Source organism: Artibeus jamaicensis, unplaced genomic scaffold (genome assembly GCF_021234435.1).
Source record: "Artibeus jamaicensis isolate MK-2021 breed Jamaican fruit bat unplaced genomic scaffold, CSHL_Jam_final contig_264, whole genome shotgun sequence".
In the NCBI taxonomy this organism is placed as follows: Eukaryota; Metazoa; Chordata; class Mammalia; order Chiroptera; family Phyllostomidae; genus Artibeus; species Artibeus jamaicensis.
The window spans coordinates 3379950-3397197 of NW_026521576.1; the positions used below are offsets into that span (position 1 = coordinate 3379950).

The 17248-nt window shown below is 39.7% G+C and overlaps 1 pseudogene; it reads left to right on the forward strand.

The window, feature by feature from the left end:
- The first annotated feature begins 15920 nt into the window (after window positions 1-15920).
- On the forward strand, window positions 15921-16039 carry LOC119060067 (uncharacterized; annotated as a pseudogene).
- Window positions 16040-17248: the final 1209 nt, after the last annotated feature.

A 17248-nucleotide genomic window follows, 5' to 3' on the forward strand; every position in this document is an offset into this window, starting at 1 on the left:
ACTTGACCTTATCTAGGAAGCACTTTATCTACTCTTCCATTCTAAATGAAAGCTTTGCTGGATAGAGCAATCTTGGATGTAGGTCCTTGTCTTTCATGACTTTGAATACTTCATTCCAGCCCCTACTTGCCTCTAGGGTTTCTTTTGAAAATGAGCTGATAGTCTTATGGACACTCCTTCATAGATAACTGTCTCCTTTTCTCTTGCTACTTCTAGGATTCTCTCCTTCATTTTAACCTTGGGTAATGTAATCTTGATGTGCCTTGGTGTGTTCCTCCTTGGGTCCAACTTCTTTGACATTCTCTGAGCTTCCTGGACTTGCTGGAAGTCTGTGTACTTTGCCAGATTGGAGTTCTCCCTCATTATGTTTTCAAATAAGTTTTCAATTTCTTGCTCTTTTTCTTTTGATTTGGATGAAGATTTGTTTATAATCTGGATGATGGAATGCTTAAAGTTGTCCTGGAGTTTCCTAAGCTTCTCCTCATTTTTTAAAATTCTTATTTCTTCTTTCTGTTCCAGTTAAATGCTTATTTCTTCCTTTTGCTCCAAACCATTGATTTCAGTCTTGGTTTCCTTCCCTTCACTGTTGGTTCCCTGCTCATTTTCCTTATTTCACTTTGCATAGCCTTCACTTCTTCCTCTATTTTGTGACCATACTCAACCATTTCTGTGAGCATCCTGATTACCAGTGTTCTGAACTGTGTATCTGATAGGTTTGCTATCTCTTTGTCACTTAGTTGTATTTTTTCTGGGGCTTTGATCTATTCTTTTTTTTTCATTTTTTAGAATTTCATTTTTCATTGTAAAATTACAGTTTACATTCAATATTATTTTGTTTTATTTTCAGCTTTACAACATAGGGGTTAGACAATCATATGCATATATGCATTTTAAAAACTGTTCCCCCCAATATTTCCAGTGCTCAATTGACATCATACATAGTTAATATAATATTACTGATCTATTCATTCATTTCTGTCATAATTTTTTGTCTTGGCACACCTGTTACGTAGTAAGGGGTGGAGCCTTACGTATTCACCAGGGTGGGGCAAACTATGTGGCTGCATTGTGGTGCTATACGTGGGGGAGGGGTCAGAGAGGAAACAGTGGTGCTTGCTCAGCTTTTTGTGGGCTTTCAATCACTTCCTCCACTACCCACAAGCAAACTAGGCTCTTCTGGTGCTAATTTCTGAATGGGTGGGTAGACCCTGTGGGTCTCTCTAATGAACTCTCCTTTCAGGCTGGGAGTTCCTCCTGCTACCTCAACCCCCACAGATTTTTTCAGTTAGAGGTTTTGAGGCTTTATTTCCCCTCACTGGAACCCTGGGTTATGTGGTCTGTCTTGATCCCCAGTAGTTCCTCCTGGTTTTATCTGCACGCAAATGTGGAACCACCCAGTCCTCCAGCCACCTCCCTGCTGTGAGTCCTCTCCAACCCCGGTTGCTCGACCCCACCCTCCTATTGGTCTGGATGAATGTTTCTTCTTTATCTCCTTGGCTGTTGGACTTCTATACAGTTCAATTTTCTGTCATTTCTTGTTGTTTTTTTGGTTTTTTAATTTGCTGTTGTACTTCTGTTGGCTGTGTGAGGAAGCAAAGCATATCTACTTACACCTTCATCTTGGCTAGACGTCCCCAATAAGTTTAATTTAAAATATAAGAAAAAAACTTATTCAAGAAATAATGACAGAACAATTTCCTGGCAAAGGAAATAAACATAGAAGCCCAGAAAGTGCAGAAAGTTGCAAACAAGATTAAACCAAAAAGGCCCACAACAAGACACATCATAATTAAAATGCTAGAAGTTAAAGAAAATGAGAGAATCCTAAAAGCAGCAAGAGAAAACCAGTTAGTTACTTATAAAGGAGCTCACATAAAACTTCCAGCTGATTTCACAACAGAAACTTTGTAGGCCAGAAGGGATTGACACGAAATATTGAAAGTGATAAAAAGCAGAAACGTACAAATGAGTTACTCTACTCAGAAAATCTATCATTTAGACAAGAAAGAGCTGAAGGAGTTCCTTACCACCAAACCAGCTTTACAAGAAATGTTAAATGGACTTCTTTAAGAAGAAGAAAAAAAGATTAAAAATGTAAATAATAAAATGACAATAAGTACATATCTTTCAACAGTTACTTTAAATGTAAACGGACCGAATGCTTTAATTAAAAGACATGGATTAGTTGCATGGATAAGAAAAAAAGAGCCTTACATTTGCTGTCTACAAGAGAGTCACTTCAGATTGAAAGACACACAGAGACCAAAAGTAAGGATAGTTCATGAAAATGGAAATAATTTTTACAAACCTGGAGTAGCAATATTCATACCAGACTAAATAGATTTTAAAACAAAGGCTATACCAGGAAACAAAGAGGGACCCAGCAAATCCATTTCTGGGTGTTTATCTAAAGAAACCCAAAACACTAATTCATAAAGATATCCATCCACAAGTTCACTGTAGCATTACTTATAAGAGTAATATATGGAAGCAACCAAAGTGTCCATCAATAGATGAATGGATAAAGAAGATGTAGTACCTATATACCATGGAATATTACTCAACCATAAAAAACAATAAGATCTTGCCATCTGCAACAACATGTATGGAACTAGAGGATACTGTCCTGAGTGAAATAAGACAGAGACAGACAAATGCCATATAATTCCACTTATATGAGAATTCTTTTTTAAAGACAACCTTTTTTAACTGTTTTATTTATTTATTTATTTAAAAATTTTATTTAATTGTTCAAGTACAGTTTTCTGTCCTTTACTCCCATCCCCCCCCCCCCACAGTGCTCCCCACCTCCCTCCCTTTACCCCCTTTAGTTTTTGTCCATGTGTCCTTTATACTTGATCCTGTAAACACTTCCCCTTTTCCCCTGAAATTCCCTCCCCTCTCCCCTCTAGTCACTGTCATCCTGTTCTCTATTTCAGTGTCTTTGGTTATATTTTGCTTGCTTGTTTGTTTTGTTGTTTAGCTTCCTGTTAAAGGTGAGATCATATGGTATTTGTCTTCTACCACTTGGCTTATTTCACTCAGCATAATGCTTTCCAGTTCAATTCATGCAGTTGCAAAGGGTAGGACCTCCTTCTTTTTTTCTGCTGCATAGAATTCCATTGTGTAAATGTAGCATAGTTTTTTAATCCATTCATTTACTGATGGGCACCTAGATTGCTTCCAACTCTTGACTATTGTAAATTGTGCTGCTATGAACATTGGGGTGCATAGGTTCCTTTGGATTGGTGTTTCAGGGTTTTTAGGATATAATCCTAGCAATAGAATTGCTGGGACAATAAGCAGATCCATTTTTAATTTTCTGAGAAAATTCCATACTGTTTTCCATAGTGGTTGAACCAGTCTTCAGTCCCACCAACAGTGAACTAGGGTCCCCTTTTCCCCACAACCACTCCAACACTTGCTGTCTGTTGCTTTGTTTATGATAGCCTATTGACTGGTGTGAAGTGGTATCTCATTGTGGTTTTAATTTGTAAATCTCTGGTAGCTAGCAATATTGAGCATCTTTTCATGTGTCTGTAAATCCTCTGTATGTCCCCCTTGGAGAATTGGCTGTTCAAGTCCTTTGCCCATTTTTTAATTGGTATGCTTGTCTTAGAGTAGAGTCATGTAAGTTCTTTGTATATTTTGGAGATTAACCCCTTGTTTGAAGTATCATTGGCAAATATGTTTTACCATACAGTTGGTTCTCTTTTTATTAATACTGTTTCCTTGAGCAGTCCAAAAGCTTCTTATTTTAATGAGATCCCTTTGTTTATTCTTTCCTTTATATCCCTTGCTCTAGGGGACATAACAGTAAAAATGTTGCTGTGTGAAATCTGAAATTCTCCTGCCAATGTTCTCCTCCAGGACTTTGGTGTCATGGCTCATATTTAACTCTTTTATCCACCTTGAATTTACTCTGGTATTTTTGTGGGTTTTTTTTTTTTTTTTGGGCACATAGCTGTCTAGTTCTCCCAACACCATTTGTTGAAGAGGCTAATTTTACTCCATTTATGTTGCTGCCCCCTTTATTGAATATTAATTGACTGTAGAGAGTTGAGTTTATTTCTGGGCTCTCTGTTCTGTTCCATTGGTCTATGTGCCTGTTTTTATACCAGTACCAAGCTGACTTGATTACAGTGGCTTTGTAATACAGTTTGGTAACATGTATTGTGATCCTTCCTACTTTGTTCTTCTTTCTCAAAATTGCAGCTGCTATTTGGGGTCCTTTATGGTTCCATATACATTTTTAAAGTGTTTGTTCTATGTCTGTGAAATATACCATTGGTACTTTAATAGATATTGCATTGAATTTGTAAATTGCTTTGGGTGGTATGGGCATTTTGATGCTATTAATTCTTCTAGTCCATGAACATGTTATATGTTTCCATTTGTTTGTGTCTTCCTTGATTTCTTTCTTCAGTGTTGTGTAGTTTTCTGCATATAGGTCTTTTCCCTCCTTGGTTAGGTTTATTCTCAGGTATTTTATTTTTTCAAATGGGCTTTTTTAAAATGTCTGCTTCTGCTGTTTCATTGTTGGTATACAAAAATTCCTTTGAGTTCTGGATATTGATTTTGTATCCTGCTGTTCTGCCAAATTCATTTATTAGGTCAAGCAGTTATTTTGGACAAGTCTATAGGATGTTCTATGTACACTATCATGTCATCTGCAAATAATGACGGTTCTGTTTCCATAATGATTTGGATGCCTTTTGCTTCCTTTTCTGGTCTGATTGCTGTAGCTAAAACTTCCAATACTATATTGAATAGAAGTGGTGAAAGTGGACAACCTTGTCTTGTTCCCGATCTTAGTGGAAAAGATTTGAGTTTTTGCCCATTGAGTATGATGTTGGCTGTAGGTCTCTCATATATGGCCTTTATTATGTTGAGGAATGCTCCCCTATTCCCACTCTCCTGAGTGTTTTTATCATAAATGGGTGTTGTACCTTATCGAAAGCTTTTTCTGAAACTATTGATATGATCATGTGGTTTTTGCCTTGGCTTTGGTTTATGTGATGTATTACATTTACTGATTTGAGAATATTGAACCATCTTTGCATCCCTGGAATTAATCCCACTTGGTCATGGGATATGATCTTTTTAATGTATTGTTGGATACAGTTTGCCAATATTTGGTTGAGGATTTTAGCATTTATGTTCATCAGCAATATTGGCCTGGAGTTTTCTTTCTTTGTTGTGTCTTTATCTGGTTTTGGAATTAAGATGATGTTTGCTTCACAAAAAGAGTTTGGGATTCTTCCATCATTTTGGATTTTTTTAGAATAGCCTGTAAAGAATAGGGGTTAGCTCTTCCTTAAATACTTTGTAGAATTCTCCTGTGAAACCATCTGCTCCAGTGCTTTTGTTTCTTGGGTGTATTTTGGTTACTGCTTCAATTTTATCTGCTATTATTGGTCTGTTCAGGCTTTCTGCTTCTTTTTCATTGAGTTTTGGAAGATTATATATTTTTAGAAATTTGTCCATTTCACCTAGGTTTTCAAATTTCTTGGCATACAGTTCTTCATGGTAATTTTTTACAGTCCTTTGTACTTCTGTGGGGTCAGTTGTAATCTCCCCTCTTGCATTTTTGATTGTGTTTATTTGGGTTCTGTCTCATTTTTCTTGATGATCCTGCTTAAAACCTTGTTGATTTTGTTCATCTTTTCAAGAAACCAGCTCCTGGATTCATTGATCCTTAGAATTGTGCTTTTAGTCTCTATGTCATTTAATTCTGCTCTGATCTTGTTTATTTCCTTTCTTCTACTTGTTCTGGGCTATGTTTGTTGTTGTTCCTCGAGTTCTTGTAGATGTAGGGTTAGTTTGTTTGTTTGAAATGTTTCTGTCTTTTTTAGGTAGGCCTGTATTGCTATGAACTTCCCTCTCAGGAGTGTCTTTGCTGTGTCCCATAAGTTTTGGGTTGTCATGAGTTCATTTTCATTTGTTTCCAGAAACTTTCTGGAAAATTTATTCCCTAATTTCATTCTTGACCCATTCATTGTTTATAGCATGCTATTCAATCTCCATGATTTTGAGTGTTTTGGGTTTTTTCCTTTGGGGTTGGTTTCCAGTTTCAGTCCCTTGTGGTTGGAGAAAATGCTTGGTATAATTTCAATTTTCTTGAATTTGTTGAGGCCTGCTTTGTGTCCTATCTGTGGTCTATCTTTGAAAGTATTCTATGTGCATTTGAAAAGAATGTGTATTTAGCTTCTTTGGGGTGAAAGGCTCTATATATATCAATTAAGTCCATTTCATCAAGGGTGTCGTTCAATGCCACAATATCCTTGTTGATATTTTGTTTGAAAGATCTGTTCATTTTTGACAGTGGGGTGTTAAAATTCCCTACTATAATTGTGTTGCTGCCAATATCTTTCTTGAAGTCCTCTAAGATTTTTGTTATATATTTGGGTGCTCCTATCTTGGGTGCATATATATTTACAATGTTTATGTCTTCTTGGTAGATTCTTGCCTTGAGTATTATGAAGTGACCTTCTGGGTCTCTCTTTATGGCCCCTTTTTTGAAGTCTATTCTGTTTGATATGAGTATTGCTACCCCACCTGATTTTCCCTGTCCATTTGCTTGGAAAATTTGTTATTAGCCCTTCACTTTTAGTCTGTGATGGTCTTTTGTCCTGAGGTCTCTTGTAGGCAGCATATGTGTGGGTCATGCTTTCTTGCCCATTCAGCTATTCTGTGTCTTTTGATTGGAGCATTTAATACACTTATGTTTAAGGTTATTATTGATAGGTACTTATTCATTGCCATTTTTGTACCTGCGTACCTCTCTGTCTCTCTCTTTTTCTTTCTTTCCTGGAGCAGTCCCTTTAGCATGTCTTGCAGAGCTGGTTTGGTGGAGGTGTATTCTTTTAGACTTCTTTTGTCTGGAAAGCTTCTTATTTGGCGTTCATCTTGGTTGAGAGCCTTGCTGGGTAAAGTAGTCCTGGTTGCAGGCCTCTGGTTCTCATTACTTGGAAAATTTCTTGCCATTCTCTTCTGTCTTGGAGTGCTTCCATTGAGAAGTCAGGTGCTAACCTTATCGGGGCTCCCTTGTATGTTATTTCTGTTTTCTCCCTTGTTGCCTTTAAGATTCTGTCTTTGTCTTGGAATTTTGCCATTTTAATTATGATGTGTCTTGAGGTGGGCCTCTTTGGGTTCCTCTTGATTGGGACCCTCTGTGTTTCTTGCATTTCTGTGATATTTTCTCTCATAAAATTAAAGTTTTCCATCATTACTTTTTCAAATAGGTTTTATATTCTTTGGTCTTCTTCTTCTCCTTCTGGTATCCCTATTTTTCAGATATTGCTATGTTTCATATTTTCTTGCATTTCTCTTAACCGCTTTTCATTCTTTCTGAGCCTCTTTTCCTTTTCTTGCTCTTTCTGGGTGTTTTTTCTATTTTGTCTTCCAGCTCATTGATTCGATCTTCTGCTTCATTGATCCTGCTTTTTATTCTTTCCACTGTGTTCTTCAGTTCAGAAATTGTATTTTTTATTTCCTCTTGGCCCTTGCTGATAGTTTCTATTTTTTTTTCATGTTGGTATAGTTTGCAGTGAGTTCATTGTAGTTTTCCTATAGTTTATTGTAGTTCATTTTGAGCTCTTTGAACTTCCTAATAACCAGTGCTTTGAATTTAATATCTGATAGCTGACTGGCCTCTATTTTGTCTAGCATTCTTTCTGAGGCTTCTTCCTTTTATTTCATTTGGGGATTGTTTCTTTGTCTTCTCATTGTTTGTGAGATTCTTCTCGTTAGTTTCAGCTTCTTAAATTGATTTGTTCTGGGTCCCTGGGTTTCTGGTGTGAACTTGTGTGGTATTACACCTGTGATATTCAGTGGTGTAGTCTCCCCTATCTCCCAAGCACACTGGTCTTGGGCTGTCCTTTAAGTTGGCTCTGTTTTGTTTTTGGGTTTTTATTTTGGGGGGAGGGTTTTTTTTTGTGGTCCTTCCCACCAGCTGGTTAATTGATGATCCCTCTGTCCACCACCTGTTTTAATTTGTTGTACTGGTGAGGGCAGGTTGTGTTGAAGCTAGTTCTTCTATGTGTACAAGGTTTTGAGGGTTCTCTTTTGCTCTCATTCAGTTGTTTGTGCTGGGTATGTTTTTTCACTATTTAGTTGTATTTCCAGATATGTCTTGCATTGAGGTTTGTGTGGTTTCCACTTTCTCCTTTACCTTCTTCTGTTGTTATCTGTTGGTGGTTCCTTTGTTGTTGGCTTTTCTCTTCCAGTGGGTATCCTGGTGTTCTCTGCTTCCACCTACTCCTTTTGTGTGTGTATGTGATCAGTTGGAGGGGGAGGCAAAATGGTTTATGACAGGAGAGTACTCTCCTATGATATTTAGCATAGCAGTCGGTAGAGAAGATATAGGAGATCTTTTGGCTATGTATAGTGTTAACTGTAATCTTTAATCCAAGTAGCCACTCTTATGAAAGAATGGAAAGAAGATAAGACTCTTGCTGGTGAGGGAAGGATTGTGAGTTTCACCTAGAAAGCAGTGAGGTTGTGGGAGGTCAGATTTTGAGGTAGGGTGAGAGTAAAGGATAGTAAATAGATGTAGTTTGTGAGACAATAGAATTAACCACTACAGTAATTGAGTTTAGGAAACTGTGAAGTGGTCTAAGATCCTGGATGGGTGTTGTGTAGTATTTACAATAGTAGGAACAGCTATTGTTTACAATAATATTAGAGCAACAATCATATGACAGAATCTATGCCATCTGGATAACATGAGTAGGGGATATAGGACTTTGAATAGTGTGCTAAAGGAACACAAGTGACATAAATGATAGTAAATTAGCAATACACTGTGAAAGAGAAAACAGGGGAAATCTGTTAAATGATACAATATATATACCACCCAAGCAAAGAAGAGTATATAGAAAGAAGAGGAATACAAAAATACTATTTAAATAAAGATGTAAGAATAATGAAAAAATAATACAAATATGCAGTAGCTTGTAGTTTCTCTGCTATAGCAAAGTGAGATTTGTCTCTCTGTCTCTACCGTTGGGATGCCCCCTCTTTGGGTCCAACTCTGGTCTTTTCAGAGTTCCAAGTTTTCTGTTCGCTTGTGGGTAAAAAAAAAAAAAGGCAGGAGAAGGAAGGAAGGAGAGATAATTTTGGAAAGAAAGATGAAACAAAACAAGAAAGAAGGAAAGAGAGGAAAAGGTGTTGAAAGATAAAACAATAATAAAATTAAAAAAATAAGAGATTATTTAAAAAAGAAAAAAACACCTCTTTTTGGTTTCAAACTGGCCAAACCAGTTTTTTTGGTTTCGCTGGCTGCCGGATGTGGCCTTTATCCCTTCCCGATGTGTGCTCAGCCAGTCTTCCAAGCACTCTCCCAAGTGCTAGTCTGGTGCCTCTCCCCAGCACCCCACTCAGGGGATCCAGGTTGTCTTTAGAGCACTCTTTCCCCAGGGGTCATTGCCCTGGGCTGGGTTGAGGGGGGACTCGCCTGGCCAGGCTGCCTGGGTCTCATGGGTTTGGGCACAAACCCTTCCCAGTGCTATGGGGGAACCCAGGGTCTTTTGCCTGGCTGGGTGGGGAGAATGCCCCAAATAGTTTTACTTTTTGAGAAATTCCTCCTACTCAATCCTGTCCCTTAGTACAGCCCAATTCTCCAGCCAGACCAGTGACTACTGGAGTCAGAGCCCAACACTGACTCTCAACTCTCCCAACCCAGCGACCACAGACTCCTAGGATGATCGCCCTTGTGTGTTTGCCTCTTTGTCCTTATTCCCCTCTCTGCAACTTCAAGCAAACAGGTATCTCCTGGAGCTGCTCAAATCCTGCTTGGCTATGGATGGAGGGAGCAGTTGACCTGGCTCTCTCCTAAGGACTCTGTGGCAGGCCCATGGCTCCCAAGGAATCTGTGGTAGACCCAGGGCAGGGCACTGGGTTCTGTGTGCGGGGCTGAGGCTGCTGCTGCCCCTCTCCCTGTGCTGGTCCCTGGTACCTTATTGTCCTGCAGCCATCACCTTACCATCTGGTTCTTCAGTTTCCGCTACAATATCTGGTCTCTTATTTTCATATATGCTGGGGTACTGTTGGATGTTCGCTCTGTTTCTCTGTAGATCAGCCAGGTTTTTCTCTCATGTGTGGGGGGAAGTGGAATCTGCTCTGTCCTACTCCATCACCATCTTCCTGATCTCTATATGTAAATTCTAAAAAAAAACACACACACACACAAACAAAGAAAATAGAAAAATATACTAGATACAGAAAACATTTTTACAGTGTCTAGATGCTATAGGTGTGCGATGGGTGGATGAAAAGGTGAAAGGATTAAGAAGTAGGCATTGGTATTTAAAAATACTCATGAGGACATAAAGTACAGCATAGAGAATATAGTCGATCATATTGTAATAACTATACATGATGTCTGTCAGATGGATACTACCTTTATCAGTTTGATTGCTTAGTAAGTTATATGACTGTCTAGTCAAAATGTTGTATGTACACTTGTAACTAATATGATATTATATGTCAACTGTAATTAAAAATAAAATATATTATAAAAAAGACTTGCAAGAGTCATCTTTAGTAGGTACTGACAATTTATACTATCAGTTTACAGTCCTATCAACAATGCATAAAAGTTTCTCTTGTTCCATATCTTTGTCAACACTTGGTATTTTCAGCCTTTTAACTTTAATCATTCTTGTAGGTATATAGTGGATCTCATTGTGATTTTAATTTGTATTTCTCTAATAATTAAGAATCTTGGGCATTTTTTCATATGCTTGTTAGCCATTTGGATATCCTCTATGGTGAAATTTGCATTTTTCTTACAGATTTGTAGAAATTTTTAACATATTCTGCTTATGACTCTCTTGTTGGTTTATGTGCATGATAGAGATCTTCTCTCAGTCTCTGGGTTGATTATTCATTCATCTAATGATGCATTTATTTATTTTTTATTTTTAAAAATATATTTTATTAATTATGCCATTACAATTGTTCTATCCCCCCCATCCTGCACACCCCTCCCCCACCCTTCCCCCCTTTAGTTTATGACCACGTCTCAAGTTCTTTAGATTCTACATTTCCCATACTATTCTTGCCCTCCCCCTATCTATTTTCTACCTACCATCTATGCTACTTATTTTCTGTACCTTCTCCCCCCTTCTCCTTCTCCCACTCCCCTGTTGCTAACCCTCCATGTGATCTTCAGTTCTATGGTTCTGCTCCTGATCTAGCTGTCCTCTTAGTTTGCTTTTGTTTTAGGTGTGGTTGTTAATAACTGTGAGTTTGCTGTCCTTTCACTGTTCATCTTTTTTATCTTCTTTTTCTTAGGTAAGTCCCTTTAACATTTCATATAATAAGGGCTTGGTGATGATGAACTCCTTGAATTTGATCTTATCTGAGAAGCACTTTATCTGCCCTTCCATTCTAAATGAAAGTTTTGCTGGATAGAGCAATCTTGGTTGTAGGTCTTTGGATTTCATGACTTGGAATACCTCTTTCCAGCCCCTTCTTGCCTGTAGGGTCTCTTTTGAGAAATCTGCTGACAGTCTGATGGGAACTCCTTTGTAGGTGATTGTCCCCTTATCTCTTGCTGCTTCTAGGATTCTCTCCTTCATTTTAATCTTGGCTAATGTAATGATGATATGCCTTGGTGTGTTTCTTCTTGGGTCCAAGTTCTTTGGGACTCTCTAAGCTTCCTGGATTTCCTAGAAGTCTATTTCCTTTGCCAGATTGGGGAAATTCTCCTTTATTATTTGTTCAAATAAGTTTTCCACTGGTGGCTGTTCCTCTTCCCCTTCTGGTACCCCTATAAATCGGATGTTGGAGCATTTAAAGATGTCCTGGAGTTCCTAAGTCTCTTCTCATTTTTTTGAATTCTTGTTTCTTCATATTTTCCTGTTTGGCCATTATTTTCTTCCTTCTGGTTCACTCCCTTGATTTGAGACCCAGTTTCCTCTTCATCACTATTGGTTTCCTGTGCAATTCCCTTCATTTCAATTAGTTTAGCCTTCATATGTTACTCTAATTTGTGACTATAATCAACCAGTTCTGTGAGCATCCTGATGACCAGTGTTTTAACTGTGCATCTGAAAGTTTTGCTATTTCTTCGTCTCTTAGATTTATGGGCTCTGGGGATTTGAGGTCTTCTTGAGCCATTTTTGGTCTGTTCGCACCCGTTATTATGAGTAGCAGAGCCTTAGGTGTTCACCAGGGTAGGGCCGCTGAGGTTGCTGAGTTGTGATGCTGTATGTGGAGGCAGGGTCAGAGTGGGGAAATGGCAGCCCCTTCTGCTGCCTCTCGCCGCTGGGGCCTGCTGGGTCCCGTCGTCTCACTACCCACTCTCTTGTTGGTCTATCTGCACGTGAATGTGGGACCACAGTCAACCCGCTGCCCTGCACCCTCACTGGATATGCCGGTCACTCACTTGGTCGCTCACTGAGTCGCTCACTGGGTCTGCCCGTTGCAACCCCACACCTGGGATCCATGCACCTGAGTCCATCTGACCGAGTTTTCCTCTGCAACCCCGCTCTGCCAGCTGCTGGCTTCACCCTTCTTACTGGTCAGGCTGAAGAATTTGTTGTTATCAGACTTCCGAAAAGTTCAATTTTCTGTGTTCTGGCTGTGTTTTCTGTTGCTAATATTTTGTTGTCTCTCAACTTGGTGGTGGGAGAAAGCATGACATCTTCACCTATGCCTCCATCTTGGTGGAAGTCTAATGATGCATTTAGATGAACAAAAGTTCCTAATTTCAATGTCATCTAATTCCTGGGGGACTCTTCTTTTTTTGGATGTCAGTATAATGGGGGTGCAGCCAGGACCCCCAAAAGGGGGAATCTGTAATGGGGCCCAGAACTTGGGGTGTCCAGGAATATGGGATATCCTCCCTACAAGTCTGGCTGGGGGAAAGGAGACAAGGAGCAGGGCCACTGAGAGTTGTTTGGCATATCAATAACAGCAGACTAGTCTTCATATCTATATGTAAAAATGGTTATTTTGCATATCAACAGCAGGCTAGCTAGGGAGATCCATGTGACTTTGACCCATGCTGTAACTGGGAGGCAGCTCCCCTTACAGCACCTGCAGGAGAACTTGGTTCATTCCATGCCACGTGGCCACATCTGGCCACACTAGCTATGGCAGCCAAGAAAGGCAGAAACTGTGGGAGTGCTGTCAGGTATAGCCACCTGGGATTTAAACTAAAGGCATGCCACTATGTGGGATGAAGGACAATGGGAGATAATACAAGAAGATAATGCCAGAGCATGCAGGAAGGAGAAGGGTGAAAGGACTCTCACTAGTGGGCCATGAGGAGGTGCCACGTGGTTCTGGATTAAGAAATGGAGATTGTGGTGGTGACACAGCTGATGGTGCTGGAGACTGCAGGGGACTGGCCTAGCTGAGCAAGGATTACTGAAAGTAACCAGGAATCTAGCTGAGCTACAGACATCTATTTATTTTCCTGAGATACGGTACCCTTGACTGGCTTGGTTGGGCAAAGGGGAGAAGGCAGGACTGTGTGTGTATGCTTGTAAGTGTATCAAAGGGACTTTGGGATTTTAATGGTGAAATTCTACCATTACTTCAAACCTGTATACGTTTTTAATAAATAGTTCCTTTTCTTTTTACTAAACTCTGGCATTAAGAACCACAGTTCCTAATGTAAGAGGTGCAGCCATGGTGCCTCCAAAAGAAAGATTTGTAATGGGGTCCCGAACTCAGGGGGTCCAGGAAATATTAAAAATATGGGATGTCCTCACCCCTACAAGTCTGAGCTGGGGGATGAGATACATGAAGCAGGGCCATTGACTTGTTTTGCATAGCAACAGTTTTGCAGATAACCTCTAGAATGGTCTTTTAACATATCTATAACCTTTAACTGGTTTCATAAATATGTTAAATAGCTGTGGCCATGCTTTGAGCCAGAGAGAAGGGAGTGACTTCCATCCAAGATGTAACTGGGAGGCAACTCCCCCTGGTTACAGAGGCTGAGTGAGAGCTTGGAGATGATTGACTTCATGCCACAGGGCCACACCTTCCCAGACTTACTATGGCAGTCCAGAAAAGCTGGAAAATGAAGGAGTGCTGGTAAGTGTAGCCAATTGTGGGAAGAATTGGAAATGGGACTGTAGAAGAAGATTAGCGCTGGGGATTTAAACCCAGGTGTGGCAGCCATGACAAGAACCACCATGTGGCTTTGGCATGGTAGAATCACACAGCTTTGGGTCTCCCTTTGTCACAAAGCTTAGGAAGCTGGAAAGAAAGATGTAGCAGCAATGCAGAGCTCTCTCTTAGCAGTTTGGAAGAAGGCAGGAGGGATCCTGCAAGAAGGAAAGGGGTGAAAGGACTCTTGCTGGTAGGCCATCAGAAGGTGCCATGTGGTTGTGCAATAGGAACTGGAGATTTCAACAACACAGCTGATAGTGCTGGGAACTGAGGGAGGCCTACCAGCCAAGCACAGATTACTGGGAAGAACCGGGGGCTGCCTAAGCCAGAGACTTCTATTTCTTTTCCTGAGATATGGTACCTGAGGCCAGGCAAAGTGGGAAAGGAAGGACTGTGTGTGTTTGTGGGTGTTTTAAGGGACTTTGGGATTTTGATGAAGATATTAGTCTTAAGTCTGTATAACTTGAATAAATAATTTCTTTCCCTTTCACCAATCTCTAACATGGAGAGCTATTTTTCCCTGGTGAGGGGCAAAGTAAACCTAGTACGGGGGACCCCAGAAGAAGGGGGTCTACTGGGTAACATTGTGGGGTCCCCTTCCTTGGCAGCCCATCAGGGAAAATCATGGGAGACCACATGTGCAGTAGCTTTAAAGTAATACAACTACTTGTAAATGTGCAGTAAAAGCTCGCCAAAACTAGCCAGGAAGGATCTGTCCTGTAAGAATAGAGTCCTTCCAGCCCATGAGGTCAATCTCTGCTTGGAGTTGGCCTGCTCCCATGTTTTCTGCTATAAACTCTGGGCGTTTGATTCAATTCTTTGTCCCAGTCACCAAGAACCTGGTTACCTGTGCCTACCTGTGCCTACCTGTGACACTAACACAGAGCGGCGGGCAAAGAACCTACAGTGACGGAAACATCCCAGGGTAAGGGGCTTGTTTTGGTAACAGTGTGTGGGCCTCTCTCCCATGGGTTCCATTCTGTAAGAAGAGCATCTCTGAAGTTTTCTTGGCCTTTCTTCTGGGACTGGTAGTATCATCATGAAACTCTCTATCTAATGTCAGAGAAGAGTATTTGTGTTTACCTTTCCTTTTGTCAGGAGGATAGAAGTCACAGCCAATTTCACCTACATTTTACTGGCACACCAGGCCACTCTCTACCCCTGTCTGGGAGTCTAGGAAAGTGGACAGCTCTCGTGTTCCTGCCTCTGTATTGTGAGAATGAAAAGGGGTAAGAGTTCTGTAACTAGCTGTTAGGTGCCCACTGGCAAAGTCTGCACAAGAAAGGAACTGAGAAAGCCTTCCTGCTGTTACCAGCAAGTGGAAGGCACATTGTTTGTCCCTCCCCCCACTGAAATGTGTTGATGAGATATAATGTTGAGCTGTTAAGTGTTATTCCACTAAAATCACATCAGGAAACAGATTTTATTATGGGTCATTGATAAAAGTGAAGTAGGTATGAAAATACCTCCATATGGAGTCCCCATATGCACATATGTTTTAGTGTAAGTTTTTGTATGTACACATTTTTAATATGGAAAAATACATGTTGAACCACTTAATTCTGGTCACCTTAGGAGGATCAGATTTGAGGAGGGAAAGCTTTAAAGTTTTCTTTTTTACTTCTGTATCATGTTTATTTTATGTTTTTATAATTTGAAAAATATTGTAACAATCTCTTTCTCTATTTGACTCTTGTTGGAGTCAAATTCCATTTACCAGGGATGAGTTGCCTTGGTTTACCAGCATTAATTTAACAGTGCCTGCATTTCTAAAATGACCTACTGTTAAGACTATACTTTCAGGGATGATTTCTATAGTTTGTTTCTAAAATGACCTACTGTTGAAAAAAACTGGAAACCTCTGCAGCTGGCTGGATTTGTGGAGTGGATAAACCATGTAGGAGGTACCTTAGCTTTAGTAAAACTCCACCAAATACTTACTATGCAAAGTTAAATAAGTCACTTCAGGGCTGAATTGTGTCCCCTGAAAATGCACATGTTAAAGTCCTTATCCCCAGCACCTCAGAATGTGACTTTATTTGGAGGTAGGGCCTTTTCAGAGGTCATTAGGGTGGCCCTAATATAATATTACTGATGTCCTTAAAAAAGAGGAAATCAGGACACAGACACACAGAGGGATGACCATGTAAGAACTGAGGGAGAAGACAACCATCTAATAACCAAGGAGAGAAGCCTCAGGAGAAACCAACTCTGCTGACACCTTCATCTCAGACTTCTGCCTCCAGCATTGGGAAACAATAAATTTCTATTGTTTAAGCCACTCAGTCAGTGGTATTTGGACAGAATTCTTAGCCAACTAAAACAGCCACCTAATACCCTACGTGATATATCTTCATTCTTTATTGAGGTATACTTGACAACATTGTAATATATTTAAACTATACAGTGTGATGATTTGATATATGTATACATTATGAAAGGATTCCTATCATTGTTATTTAACACATTCATCCATCACCTCACATAGTTACCCTGTTGTGTATGTGTGTGTGTTTAAATCCTTAAGTTCTACTCTCCTTTCAAATTCCATTTATACAATATAATAGAGTATTATCATCTATAGTCACCATGTTTTACATTATATGCTGACATCACAGTCATCTTGTAACTGAAAGTTTGTACCCTTTCACCAGCCTCTCCCTGTTCCACCATCATCCCTTGCCCCCAGGCCTGTTTGTATGAGTTCAGCTTTGCTATGTCTTTATTGTAAAGGGATGTTAAAAAGATGACTGCCTCATATTTATACCTAAGCATTTGTTTAATGTTTCAGCTTTTAACTTTTAAAAATTATTCCATAATTCTTTTCTTTGTACCATCAGAATAACTCAGCAAAGTGAGTCCCCTGTTGGTATTCTTGTGTTACAGATATGGAAAGTGAGCACAAAGGGATTAAGTGACTTGACCAAAGTCACATAGAGGCACAAACCAAGACCACATTTGGAGACTTGGTCTTCTGAACTTGACCATTTTAACTTATCAAATGAAGTATCTAAACATAACTGTCTCATTTGGTACTCATTTCCAAATATATCAAACCCACTCAGCAAATATATGTTGAGTGTGTGTATGTACATTTATGTGTCCGTCTGTCTTA